Genomic DNA, 13,291 nt, shown 5'->3' with positions numbered 1-13,291 from the left:
AGGTGGATTATACGTTTGTTTTTTTTTTTTTGGGGGGGGGGGAGTGTGGGGGGTGTGTGTCAAAGTTGGAGATTTTTTCTGTCTTATTGGATGTACATTTAGAGTTTTTAGGAAGGTGTAAAAACAGTTTTCAAATGTTGTGTGTTTTGGTGAAACTGGCTATTCAGGTGCTTTCAGAGTAACTTATTTGAAGTCTTTGTATCTTTTTCCACAAGGGAAAAGTGCAGATGCATCCGGCGTGGGGTGGGGGTGGGTGGGGTGTTGCTCACCAGGCCCACCCAGTGTGTTTGCCGGGGAGTGCTCTCCAGAGAGCCCTGTGCGTTCCAGTGTGTGAGATACGGCTAGAGCAGTGATGCCATTTAAAAAGGGGAAAAAAAAAAAGTGGATGTGTCAAGTCTGTCTTTCAGCATGAGTGTACAATTAATAGTTTGGTCAAACGATTACTTCATAAGAGCAAAAGTTGTTTTGTAGTGCTCTGAAATTATTCAATACATTGTATTGACCTCCGCTGCTGTGAGGCTGCTTCGTGCAGTCCTAGCTCCCCTCCTCACAACCTCCTTAAATATGATTTTAATTTTTTTAGTAGAGTGTGTATATTATCACTTGCAAAGGTAGTTTGAAGGTGTCTTTCTCCAGAGCTGGCTGAGGTGCATGGGAGGAAAGGGTAGGGTTTGGTAATCCATATCCTCATCGCATAAAGGAAGGTCAAGAGGTGGTGTTGGCTAGGGTTGCCATAAAGTTGAGCTGAATCTAGAAGGCTGTGGAGTGTGTCTGGCTTGTTATTCTGGGTGAAATTCTTAGGCCCAGTAGTCACTGCATTCCAGCCCTTGCTGGAACTTCAGATTTGAAGTGGGCACACCCAGGTTTGCAAAATTACCTTCCTACCTGCTGTGGAAGGAAGGAAAGAGCCTTCTGTGTGGCTTTATCCCTCCCCTTCCCCCTGGAAGCATGTAAAAACTGACAAGGGAAGATACACTGCAGTTGAAAGAAGAGGCCTTTCCTAGATGGAAGCACGGAGAATTATTTTGGGGGAGGTACAAAGCATGTAATAAGCTGGAAGCAGATTCCTGCCTTACTATTGAAATTTCAAGAGAATGCCAAAGGAATGCAGCGTTTCTGCATTCAGACCCCTCAGTGTGGAGGAAGCCTATTGCGATATTTAGAAGTTTAGGTCACTTTATGCAAAAGTTGGAGAAGGCATTGAAATAATTCTGACCGCTAGTCATGTGGGAAGGCAGGATGCCGTTTGTCACAATTGCTACTTAGATGGGTTTTCTTCTTGCAAAGCAGCAATGGGGGAGAAGGGTGGTGGCAGCCCACAGTGTACGTGTGCCTGTGCCTATGAAACTTGCAGCACAAGGCTTTGGGTACTACCTTGCTGCAATCCAAGAGCAGCTGGTATCTCGCAAGGCGATGTATGCTGCAATCTGATTATTCAAATGGCCCTGATGTCACTTGTGTGTGATGAGGGGGGAGGGCAGGCACTAACTCTGGGCACCTGGGGCTGTGCGTGGCACAGCCTCCAGGTCCTGGCTCTCATGTCCAGGTGGGCATCCCATCCAGACCTTGTCCACCACGCCTGCTTCTGGGGCCTTCAGGTACCTAAAATGTGCTCAACACCTCAGTCGTGGTAATGAACAGGTGTTTTTCTAATTGGAAGGTTTTGTGTTTCCCCACCCCCACCTCGAGGGATCTTTGTTGAGAAAATAAATTCACTGTGTCTTTTCTTTGTTTGGGAGAGGAGCGGGAGAAGAGGGTAGCAAGGTAGCAAAGGTGTGCCTTGTAAGTTAATGCTACCTCTTAATGATCTACGCTACAGGGAGTGCAATGACCTGTCAGCTATGCTTCACCTCTAGTGCTGGAGTATCTGAGGGCTGATTTGAGGAAAACAGGCTCAAAATCCTGCACGCAACCATTTCCGTTCCAGGGATGAGCATTATGCTACTGGATGGCCATTGGATGGAGTTGCTAATTGTCAGTATAATGAGGTGGTGGGAAACGACTTGGCGAGGCTGAAGTATGTATTGTGGCTACAATGGTCCCAATTATTCAAAAAAGTAGTTTAGTGGCATTGATTTTTAGTTTTGCTTCTGTAAAAAAAAAACCAAACAAAAAAACCCAAAAAACCTGAGAGAAATATGTTGAGCATAAGAAGACATGATAGAAAATATGCCATTTATGAGATGTAACTGTGGTGGTTTTTGCGGAAAGAGGCAGAGGACCACACCTGGGTCCGAACTAGAATGTTTTTGAGAGTGAACTTTGCACAGTGATTTCAAGTTTTTATTCTCTGTTTTCACATTTATTTTTGCAGATGTGAACAAGAAATTAATTTTTTTTAATCTTTGAAAGCTTACAGTTAGCGTGGAAACAAACCTGGATAGCTGTGGTGATTCCTACATAGACAATGAGTTGTCATGGCAAGAACAGATAATTCTTCACTAACCATGATAACTTGTTCTTGGAAGTTTAATTTTTGTAACTACTTGTACTGTTTGATCATTGCTAAAATAAAAATCCCCTCTTATAGCACTTTTAAAAAATAAGCTGAATTACATGAAACACAGCTCTAAATACATATACTGAAAAGTTGGTCCTGTTTTCCTTTTGCTACCCCCCCTTTATAGAAGGCACCCTGTGAACGTGCTTGTAGTGGACCTTAAATTGAGTGTAGATACGGTAAATTTTGAAAGGGTGGAATTAAAAAATAACATTTTGGAATTGTGATTCAAGGGTAGTAAAATATAATCAGGAAATGTATGTGTTTTTTTTCTCCTTTTTAAAATCTCTCTTCTTTCCTCCCCGCCTCGAGCATGGGGTAGTGACATTTTCCATGTTTTGGAGACCTCAAAGGTGGTATTTTCGTAAAATAGGGCTGTGTTCACTTCAGTTGCTCCTTTAAATGCAAAGCAAAGGAGTCTATGGCTTCTAGCTAGCTACTGGGTGGACTTCAAATGCTTAGTTTTGACTGGGGAAAATTCTTAAATGGGATTTTATCTACCTAAGAGAAAATGTGAAGATTCCCATAATGGCTGAGAGGGAGGGACCCAGGCAGGACTAAAACACATCAAATACTTAACCACAGACAGGGTTAGCCCTTCAGGGAACCTCACAAAAAAGATTCTTCACTCCTTAAACCTACCTGCTTTTCTCCTTAATGTCATCTTAGCTTTTAGGATTTTATTCTCCTGGGATTTTTGGTAACAAATACATTGTGCTCACTCTGTGCAGTTAAAGACTCAAATTTTTTCTGTTTTTTTTTTAGTCCTTGCACGAGCCCGGTTGAGACGGTTGCAGAGCATTATTGATGTAGGATTTTTTTTCCTTGTAATTTAAGAGTCAAATTTGTTCTTGGAATTTCATTATTCAAAATCAGTAAATAGATGGAGAATGGGTGGAAAAATTAAATGCTGTAAAATCTAAGGAGGAGAATTTTTCATGTTTCATAGAGGGAGAGGGATAGATGGGAAAGTTTTAATAGGATTGATGCACTTACCAATGTTGTGGTTCTTTATGTAGTCTGAGAGCACTTTAATGGGATTCTCTTTTAATGTGTGTTCTCTCATTTTGTTTCCATACACAAAATACTTCTCTGCGTGTCAGTCCATTCTTTATTTTGAATGATGCAGAGTATAGAATTATATGTTGAATTATATGCTGATTACTCTTGAAGGCTAAGATAAAACCATAGCTTTTCCATATTGCATCTAGAAATGTGTCATTGTTGCCAGAAACACTTGTGCTTTATTTTATAGTTTTAATCTGAGTCTTACATCCTCACATCCTTACCTTTTTTCTTCCTTGTTTTTTTTTCCATAGGCATGCCAAGTGTATGCCTTTCCATCCTGCATTTTTGCTGTATAAATCTTACATCTGCTGAACAAATAAAGAAAATGTTGTTGAACATGCCCTCCAAAATCTCCCCAGGTGTCTGGGTTTGAGTTGTGCTGGGGAGATCTGTAAGCTGGGTGCTTACTGGTGCTACCCAGACTCTCTGGATGTTTTTATCCTTGTGGGTACTTCAGTGGCAATTGTTCCTTCTCATCACCTGGAATAAGTAATTTGTCTTTGAAAAGTTTCTGTATGGGAGCAAGAGCTCCTATGTGTTTGGGCATGTTTCAGGTAATTATAAAAAAAATATACTATTGTATTCTCTTCTGGTTTTTCTTCTTCCCAGGTCTGCAATATTGTTTTTTGAGTGCATGTTGAAAGATGTGTACATTTAACCAAGAAGAAAATCTTGATGTTTCTAGTTGGATACTTAGCAAATAAAGTGTGTTACTGAGGTCAGTATTAGGGCAAATGTTAACATCCTGTGCGTGGCACTCCAAGAGCGGGGCCAAAAGAGGTGGTGGTTTAAATTTTTTTTTCTGCAAGTGCATTGAAATTTTGAAATGGAAAATTATATTAAATTCTAAACTAAATTATAATTGGTATCTTGCTGGAATGTGATTTCATGGCAGCTGGCACAAGAGAAACCTGTGGTATAAAAGCTGTCTCCTGTGCCATGTAACCTTAGCAGCCATGTGCTTCCCTTATTGCCTGACTCTTCAAGGTGCAGTGGAGTCAGCCTCAGCTACAAGAGTCCTTCTGCAAATCTGGATGGAAAACTGCCTCTAACAGGTAAAATGGGGCATGTTCTATTTTAAACTAAGCTAAATTTTGGGTGAGAGTACAGATAACAGTGAGACAAAGAAGGATCTGATTCCTCTTGGGGCTGGGACTAAGTATTGAAACGATACTGTCTTGAAATGAAAGGTCTTTAGCTGGGAACGGCCTTAGTGCATTTTAATTTTTTTTGGCATCTCGATAATTTTGCCACTGTCGTCCAATTGGTGAGAAAAAATGCGCAAAGTGTTTCAAAGAAAACGTTTATGTGTATGTGTTGCTCTCTGTGTGTATATAAATACATACACGCATGCATTTTGAAATATTATCTTACCATAAAATTTGCAGTTTAAGAAGAGACCAGCTAAAAATATCTGGAGAATTTATAAAAATAGTAAGGTTTTTTCTAGTACTGGTATACTTGAACACAACTGGAGCTGAATGTTCACTTTTGAAAGATTAACTTTCATGCTCTGCTGAACTTTACGAATGCTATTTTAAAATACATACTCTACACTGTGTCTAATACATTTTTCCTCTGTGAAAATAGAAGTACTTCATTGTTTTGGTAAATTAATTTTGTTTTTAAAAGTTAAATGTACATGTCCTGTAGGTTTTCTCCTCAAAAGTGGAGCTTGCTTTATCTTAATAGAATCTTAAAACTGTAGTGTAGAAATCAAAATTCCGGATAAAGGAAACTCCAGTCTATGTGAACAAAAATTTCAGTTAAAAAAAAAATTAAATCTTATTAGTTGGGCTTACAATTACTTATTTTTCTGAAACTTCATTTTAAATAGTGATTAGGGATGAAGTAAAAACCTTGTTGTGTTTGCATTTGGCATTATTATCTGTTAAATACCTTGCAAGCATGGATCAAGGTTAGACTTTAATTTTCTAGGAATAAGCAGGGCAGGAAGGCTAGCTATGAACGGCAGGGGAAAAACCCCCAAAACCTCGAGCGAGTTGCACTGTGCAGTTGCTCCACACAGCTTTCATCCTGGGGCCTGATCCCGTGTGCTCTCTGCCCCTTCTTCCCTCCTCTTGGAGGAAGTTCTAAGCATGTTGCGGGGAGCCTCTCAGGAAACCGAGTTTGCAAAACTGCTTTAGCTTTGACAGGGAAAATGCATGCCGTCTAGCAAAGGTGAAAGATACCGGGGTTGGATTTTTTTTTTTAAACAATAGTTTTAAAACAGTTACAGAATCCAGCAATTTGTTTTCGGTCATAGGGTGGACTATTTGGTTTATCCACATAGGGGAGATTCTCTATGTGATGGTGGCTTCCTGGTTATTGTGGAAGAATAGTTCAATTTTTCTTCCTACATCTAGAGCAAAAATTTCAAAGCATTGTCTGTTTAGGCCTATACTTGAAAAATATGATCTGTAGGTTGTTGGAGGAATTGTGCAGTAGTTTAATGCAAGATAATAGACTACATTTATAATGAGAACCATATCTTGTCTTTTTCCTTACGTGAATTAAAATTCTGATAAAAATGATTTTCCAGTGCAAGTTTTGTGGCAACCTTAAACGGGTAACCATTAGGAGAAAATAATTAACATTTATTTGTTGTTGTCTTGGAATATTAATACTAATTTTGAAATAATTTTTCAGATGAGCTTGCCAATTGTATACCGGCTTGCATGGGTTCCCCCTCCGCTGTGGTGCTGGTCTGTTACAGATGCGTACTGCTGCACTGTATGGAGCACATGGGTCTTTCCTACCAAGGGAACTGGATTCCTGAATGAACCACATCTTTGTGGAAAACCAGCACGCTGGTGTGCAGAGGCAGCTATTTGCCAGGGCCAAGTGAGAGGGATTCAATGCTAGAGCGACTTTTAGTAGTGTTGATTACAGAGGGTGCTGGTGCTGAGCAACAACACAAGTTCTTGTATGGTGAGCTTTGCATTAATAGAAGTTAGGGTTTTTTAAGCAATTTCTATAGGCGATGGTGAGCAGCAACATAACTTGGTAACAGAGAGCTAAAAGCTGCAGTTACTAACTGGGAGAAACTACTTTTGACCCTAACAGAAGTGCTGGAATATCTCAATAGTTATTACCTGGTTCTATGAACTTTACACCTGCACAGAAAATTTTAGCGTAGGATACTCTTAAATGTGCAGCTTTCAAGGATGATAGGCATTTATGACTGTCTATAAGTTCAGACTCTTTCCATTTCAAATACATACTAAGAGATGGTAAGCATGTAGTTTAACACACAGTCTGCAGATCCGCTAACACTTAAGGAATTGGAGGAACCTAGGGTACAGCACAGGTATTCAAGTTGTTTCTGATAACTTGTACAAAACACATAAGAAATGGACAGCTCTTAAAGTCAGAGTAGAGATTTATACAAAATATTGTGTGCTCATAATTAAATTTCTTTTCAGAGTTTAATACTGGTGCTCAGTTGCAGTGATGTAAAACTGTTCTTATACTGCTAATACTGGTTTATTTGAAGATGCACCAGAATGTTTATTATATCAAACAAAATAGTTTTAAGAAAAATATCTTAAAAACATTCCCCTCCTTCCCCCCAAGAAAACAACAGCAACCAACACTCAAATGCCCCACATTAAGTTATAGTTGAGAACTATGCAGCCCTTCATTTATTTATGACATACTAAGTTTGTTTTTCAGTGATGGTTACTTGTTTTGGGTTGATGTTTATTTCGTTTGCATTGCAATGTGCTTGTGTAGAGTGAGTTATATACCTCTATTTAGAAGTTTTCTTTTTTCTTGTCATGCAGTTGGCTGCTCTCTTAAACAAGAAGTGACTGCTAACATGTAAATATACCCCTAATTCTGCATTCAACATAGAACTGTAAACTTTTACCCAGAGTTGTGGAGTGCACACCCTTTGTACAACTGAGTTTGACAGTTGTTAAACTCAAATCATAAGTAAAGTTATCTTTTCAGGCATGTAGCATGAGCTTAACCCGTATAAAGTTGAAGCTACCCATCATTTCTTAAAAGTAATCTTGGGAAAAGATTTGAGAAGATTTATCATTATAATTTGTAGAGCCCTTCAAGCTTTTAGACTGAGTTAAAGATTGCTTTACCTGTGCGTTCGATTAGCTTCAGTAAAATCACAAAATAGCTTTCGCTCTCTGGTTGTCTTCTACGTCTCTCTGTGGCAAATAATAAGCTTATGTACATTGCTTTTCTTCTTGACCCTTTTGCTCACGTCACCTGATCCACACAGTTCACTTACTATGACTGTTACTGCTTTTGCATACGTTGGATTAAGTTCAGCATCTTAAGATGGAAACGCGACTTCTGAATGCATGAATGACAGTACAGATCCAGCATTGCACGTGTGGTTACGTCAGTCTCCCACTCTATAGCAGTGCTGTGTTTTGTACTGCAGCTCTTCAAAATGGCTTTGCAAATGAAAGTTCAAGCTATCTTGACTTTTTAGCTCTGGAGTGTTGGTGGAAATCACATGTGGTGCTGTATTCTAGAAAGCTGCTCTTTGACATATTTCTAACTTGTGTCAGCAAATGCGTCATTTTTTGTGGTACCCTTTAAAAAAAAAAAAAATGGAATAAAGGGAAGCATGGAAAAGTCTGTCCAGAACTTCACCATCATAGAACCCTGCAAGCTCCTGAGGAAGAAATAGCATTTGAGCAGTGATAGTTTTCTGGAGATGGCTGTTGTGTGTGTTCTACCTGATGAGACTTGGGCTAGGTGAGGAGAGGTTTGCCTGGTTGGTGATGTGGAGCAGATGCCCTGGCCTGTTTCTTTTCCCTCTAACGTCCAGCTCTGTGAACTTTCCTTGTGCTCAGTGGATAAACGTGCATGTGGTTTGAGGTTTGGTGGAGGAGTGGGAGAGAGTGATTTATTTGTTCTGAGGCTTTTGGTAGCTCCCGTTCTGGTTGTTACTGGTAGCTGTCTCTCGTTGTGTAGACGGGTACTGGGTGCCAATGTGGTTTGAAATGAGCTGAATTTTGGGGGGTTGATTGTGTGGGAGATGAGTGAAGAAGACCAACCAACAGTAATGTTAGCAGAAAATAATCAGTAACCCCTAAAGAAGGATGATTTCTTTCTGTGGTTGAATATTTATATCATCATAGTGTTCCTTATTTTTTTTTAATTGGGTATTTTTAGCTTTCTCCTGCTCTTTATTTCTGTAAAACGTTCTTAAATCCTCAGTTGTTGGGCATATCTGTATGCAGGTAGAAGAATTGGATTTTGAAGCTTTGAAAGGCTTATTTAAACTATGCAAAGACAGGCTCTCAGGTAAAAACAACTTGATGCACTAGTGAGGGTAGGTACTACCTAATTTAGGTATCTGTAACAAATTGGTAGCATTTGACTGTAAAAAGATATTAATTACTGCCTTGGTGTGATAAGTTTGCACATCTGCATAAAAACTAAATTTGAAGTAATTAACTGCTAAATAATTTCTTAAACTTGGTCAAAATTATCATCACCATTCACATGACCTTTCTAATCTTGATTTAAATATCTAGAAAAATGCTATGCATTTGAAAACTATGATGCAAAATACTAAATACAAACAACTTTGGTGTAAAAGATTATTAACTTGTAGATTCTACTTATGAATTAGCTGGTATTTACAACTTTGTGCAGTTTAATACAAAGTGAACTAAAATAGTGTAAATGTTAAATGCCACCCTGTGTAAAGGGAGTAGTTTTCAATGCAGAAATGTAAACTGATTTTTTGTTCTCTGATCGTAACTGTATCTAAATCTACAGTGACAGTAAAAAAGTGAATGCTCGCTATGCTCTTCATCCTCAAAACATGCACTATGTTCTATGTTTTCTATGAAAAAGGAAATGAGAAATACGGAGTTATTTAAAAGATGAAAAGTAGCTATCCTATAATTGCTTTATATACCACTTCTTAAAGTCATGGCATTTTTATAGTATTATGAAAGTGAGGGAAATTATTAAATATTAACTGTAAAGGTTACTAAAGAAAATATACTTACACTTCTTATACAAGTGATCTTTCAATGTAACTTGCCTTTCAAAGAAACTCCAAAATAGAAATGTTGCATAATTTAGAATTTGTGAACAACTGAATTTTGGTTGTTGACTTTTTCAGCTAAACATAACAAAATGATACTCTAAGGCTTTCACCAAGGCCTGGTATGAAAGCTCAGGGATTGCTCTCATATACTAGACTATGCAAGCCTGTGTGCACTAATCAAAGCTACTATGACAAAATCACAGAAGATTATCTTGGTGATTCTTAAAAATGAGGTTTAGTGAAAGGTATAACTAATGATTTCTATTAAGTAAATGTAAAAAATTGAGAAAGGCTCCTTATGCACAAGCTGTGATTATTTAACTGTGCCAGTACAAAATATTTACTGTGAATGTGGATTTACTAGTGTAGATGTACTTACTCTGGCCAAAATTATTGCCCTATAAAAAGAGACATTAAGCTTTGTAGAAAATAAAAAGCTTTGCATGTTTGTTATCACAAAACTTATAAATTTAGATTAATCAAAGTTAATTTTTTTCCAGTAACCTGTTTAGATCAAGACTTAAAGTAGAAAATATTGTGTATGTGTGCAAAGTGTGTATACTGTTTAGCTCTATATCTCAAGTGAAAAATTGCATATTCTACATTTCAGAGGTATAAAATTTTTTGAGGGGAGAGAACACGGTTGTTCAAATTAACATGTAACCTTTTGGTGTAAATACAGCTATGAAATAACCTTATTTGGTGCTGTTCTGTTCACTCAGTTTCTGTGTGATTGAATAGGATTTAAATTTTGGGGCGAGAACTCTTCAGAGAAAATTACTTAAAAGACGTGACAATAATGTCTGAAAACCATAATCCTAATTCGTATATCTTTGCAAGTAACAAGAAAAAGCAATGGCTTGCCTTTTTTTAAAAAAAAAATTGTTCATCCGGTGACATTCAGCATAAAAATGACAAAGCCAAACAGCAGAGTGGTCACTTTCTACGACTTCTGGGTTTTGACAGGGCAAGAGAAAGGAAGGAAAACTACTTGGTGGTGATTAGTGCCAAACCTTGCACGTTCTAGCTCTCCTTCTGTAGAGGCGTTTTATGTCATCTGCTCTAGGTCACTTTATCAGTTTAAGGCCACAGGGAAATTGCCTTTAGTAAGGGCGAGCACTTGATTGCTATTTCTTCTTGTTGGTATGCAGTTAGTTAAACAATGTGTGCCAGTAAAATGATTATTAGAGAAACAAAGTGAGAAATTGGTATCTGTGCAGTGTCTTTAGTTGTTGTGTCAACAGCTTATACCTTAAAAGTTTGTGTTGTTTCTTCTTTTTAAACTTGTGCAAATAAGGTGTATTGTACTGAATCCTTTGAGATAAAATTTATTTTAAAGCAAAAATGAATGGAAATGTACAGTACGTTTTTTCTTCTGTTGTAAAACTGATTAAGTATTCTACTTAATCTATTCCTGTTAGTGTAGTCTAGAAGATTTAAAAGAAGATATTTGTCTTGCCAGTGCTTTTTAAACTTTTATTGGTTTGTCCTGAGATTGAAGAGTGGAAAGTAGTAATGAGGAAATAGAGCCACCTTTTTTTTTAAGTTAAAAACCCCCTTGTCACGTGAGCAGGCTAACTGCAGGTCTGTCTTAGGCTTTGCTGGAACATCAGATGATGAGCATAGCGTATCTTTTAAATGCTCAATTACCATGTCAGTATAAAGCTGTCCTCTTGCAAAGTTGAGTAATATATGTATTTTTGAAAAAAGTAATGAAAATGGAAGTTTTTTTCCAGAATGGTTGCAGAGTGAAAGTCACGTGTGCCTGTACACACGCACATACACTACATTCTTTAAGAGTGGCTTTAAATGCTGGAAAGAGCCTGAGATGTGTGGCTGTACATCTGAAAGTGTTGGTTTACTCTGTGCTCCTGTTAACTCTGCTTTTTTTTTGTTTTGTTCTTTTAAGCACTAGGACTTCTTCATATGTTTAGGTATTATTCTATAGACAATTGCCTAAATGAAGTAGTTTCCCCTCATTAATGTCCTTTTATATCATAGAAGAGACTTGAAAATGCTAGCAAGCTGTCTGTTAGCCGAAGATTACCTGTGCACTTAATCAGATTTTTAAGAAGCAAGATTTTTCATTTATTTTAGTTATAACACAAAAGTTGGTTAAAGTTAGATGGTGCTTCCAGCAGCACCAGTGTGTTTCCATTTCCCAAACCCCACAAGAACCTTCATTTACTGAGATCTTTTTAGCAACTGGCCATTAATTTGTGTGATTTTTGTAAAGTAGCCTGAAAGAGGCAGCAAACAGTTTTTTCTTTAGAAAGTCTGTGTGTGGGGTGAAACAGTGAGGCAGCGGAGAATTACGTAGTGTGGTGTGTCTTGAACTACCCTAACGCTTCTCCCTGTTTAAGCTCTGAAGTACCTTACTTCCGACCTGAAAGGTTTAAATTGGATATGTAATAGCTAAAAAGTAGCAAACCGAGGTTCCAGGGGCTCTGAGCCTATGTAACAGAGGCCTTGCAATTGCCTGCTGCAAGTGTATAGCTGGAGCAACTATTCTTACCTGACTTTAAGCCTTATTTTGCTTCCCCTCCACCCCTCAAATCAGAGCTGGTTGATCTGGAGCATATAGTGAATTTAAACTGAGCATGAACAACCTTAGTTTCACTTGAGCCTGACCTAAAAGAGGCCAAAATGGGTTAAACTCCCTGTCTACAGCTGTGGCATAAGGAATCTGGAAAGCATTTCTGATGTCTCTGCAGACCACAGGCCCATGGTTGAGGAAGCTGGTCTCAGCACCATGGTAGTTACCGAGTTTGTCTATGAGCACTGCTAATTTTTTTTTAAATACTTCAATTTGAAAAGGGTGAATCACTGAGTTATTGTTAAGACGAGATATAATCTGGTGCCAAAAAAAGTTGCTAAAACTTCTAAATCATACATGATCTATGTTATTTGTTTTCACTGGGTTTTTAACTGATGTGCAAACTTCTGTAGAGAAAGTGATGGTAGTAAGGATGCCATGCAAAATAAAAGCACTGTGAGGGTATATCCAGCAGCTGCTTTGTGGAATAAAGTATCTTGTTGGCAATTTTTCAAGTCTTGGTACCCTTTTTTCATCAGAAATGACACTGACGTATTCCACACCATTTATTTCTCTTTCCTGGACCCTTTAAAAGGAGCTGAATCAACTGGGAAAAAAATTCCTTCTTTTCATTTCCCTATCTAGAGCTCTCCAGCCCCTAAGTTGGCCAAGTATTGTAGGGACATCATAGGCAAGTTTCAGTCTAGATCTGCTGCTTTCAGCTGATGTAGAACTTGGTAGTTAGTCCATGATGTAAATACTCACTGCTTCAACTATCAGCTCCTGTGGGCACTAGGAAAACAGGTGGAGAGAAGCCTTTAGTTATTTTGGTGGCTGAAGGAAAGGAGGAACAGGGAGGAGACAGGTAAGATGAGCATTGTGTCCCATCATTTGGGTATTACCAGTCTATACCAGTTAGGATTTTAAATAGACAATAATTTTGCATGTTTAGAAGTAAATTTGTGTTTAAAGATGTTATTTTCAGTCTTTCATGTACCTACTGAGTATTTTCACTGTTATCCACATCCCAGTTGATTGCAAGTTGGTGGTGGGGTGGGAGAAAAAATGGCTAGTGATCACAACTCTAAAATGTTTCATAAGCAAAATCAGCTCAGCAGTACAGATATTTTAAAGAATACAGACCCCTGCTCTG

The 13,291-nt window shown here is 38.2% G+C and overlaps 1 protein-coding gene across 1 annotated transcript in view; it reads left to right on the top strand.

The window, feature by feature from the left end:
* Positions 1–13,291, top strand: part of LOC104489405 (insulin-like growth factor 2 mRNA-binding protein 3) — a gene marked incomplete at both ends in the record, with an annotated part of 85,014 nt that overhangs the window by 2,069 nt on the left and 69,654 nt on the right. The gene's annotated exons all lie outside the window — the stretch shown is intronic.

This window comes from Buceros rhinoceros, unplaced genomic scaffold (assembly GCF_000710305.1).
Source record: "Buceros rhinoceros silvestris isolate BGI_N320 unplaced genomic scaffold, ASM71030v1 scaffold16612, whole genome shotgun sequence".
NCBI lineage: Eukaryota > Metazoa > Chordata > Aves > Bucerotiformes > Bucerotidae > Buceros > Buceros rhinoceros.
The sequence above is the reverse complement of the archived record's forward strand: the minus strand, read 5'-3'. Positions and strand labels throughout refer to the sequence as shown.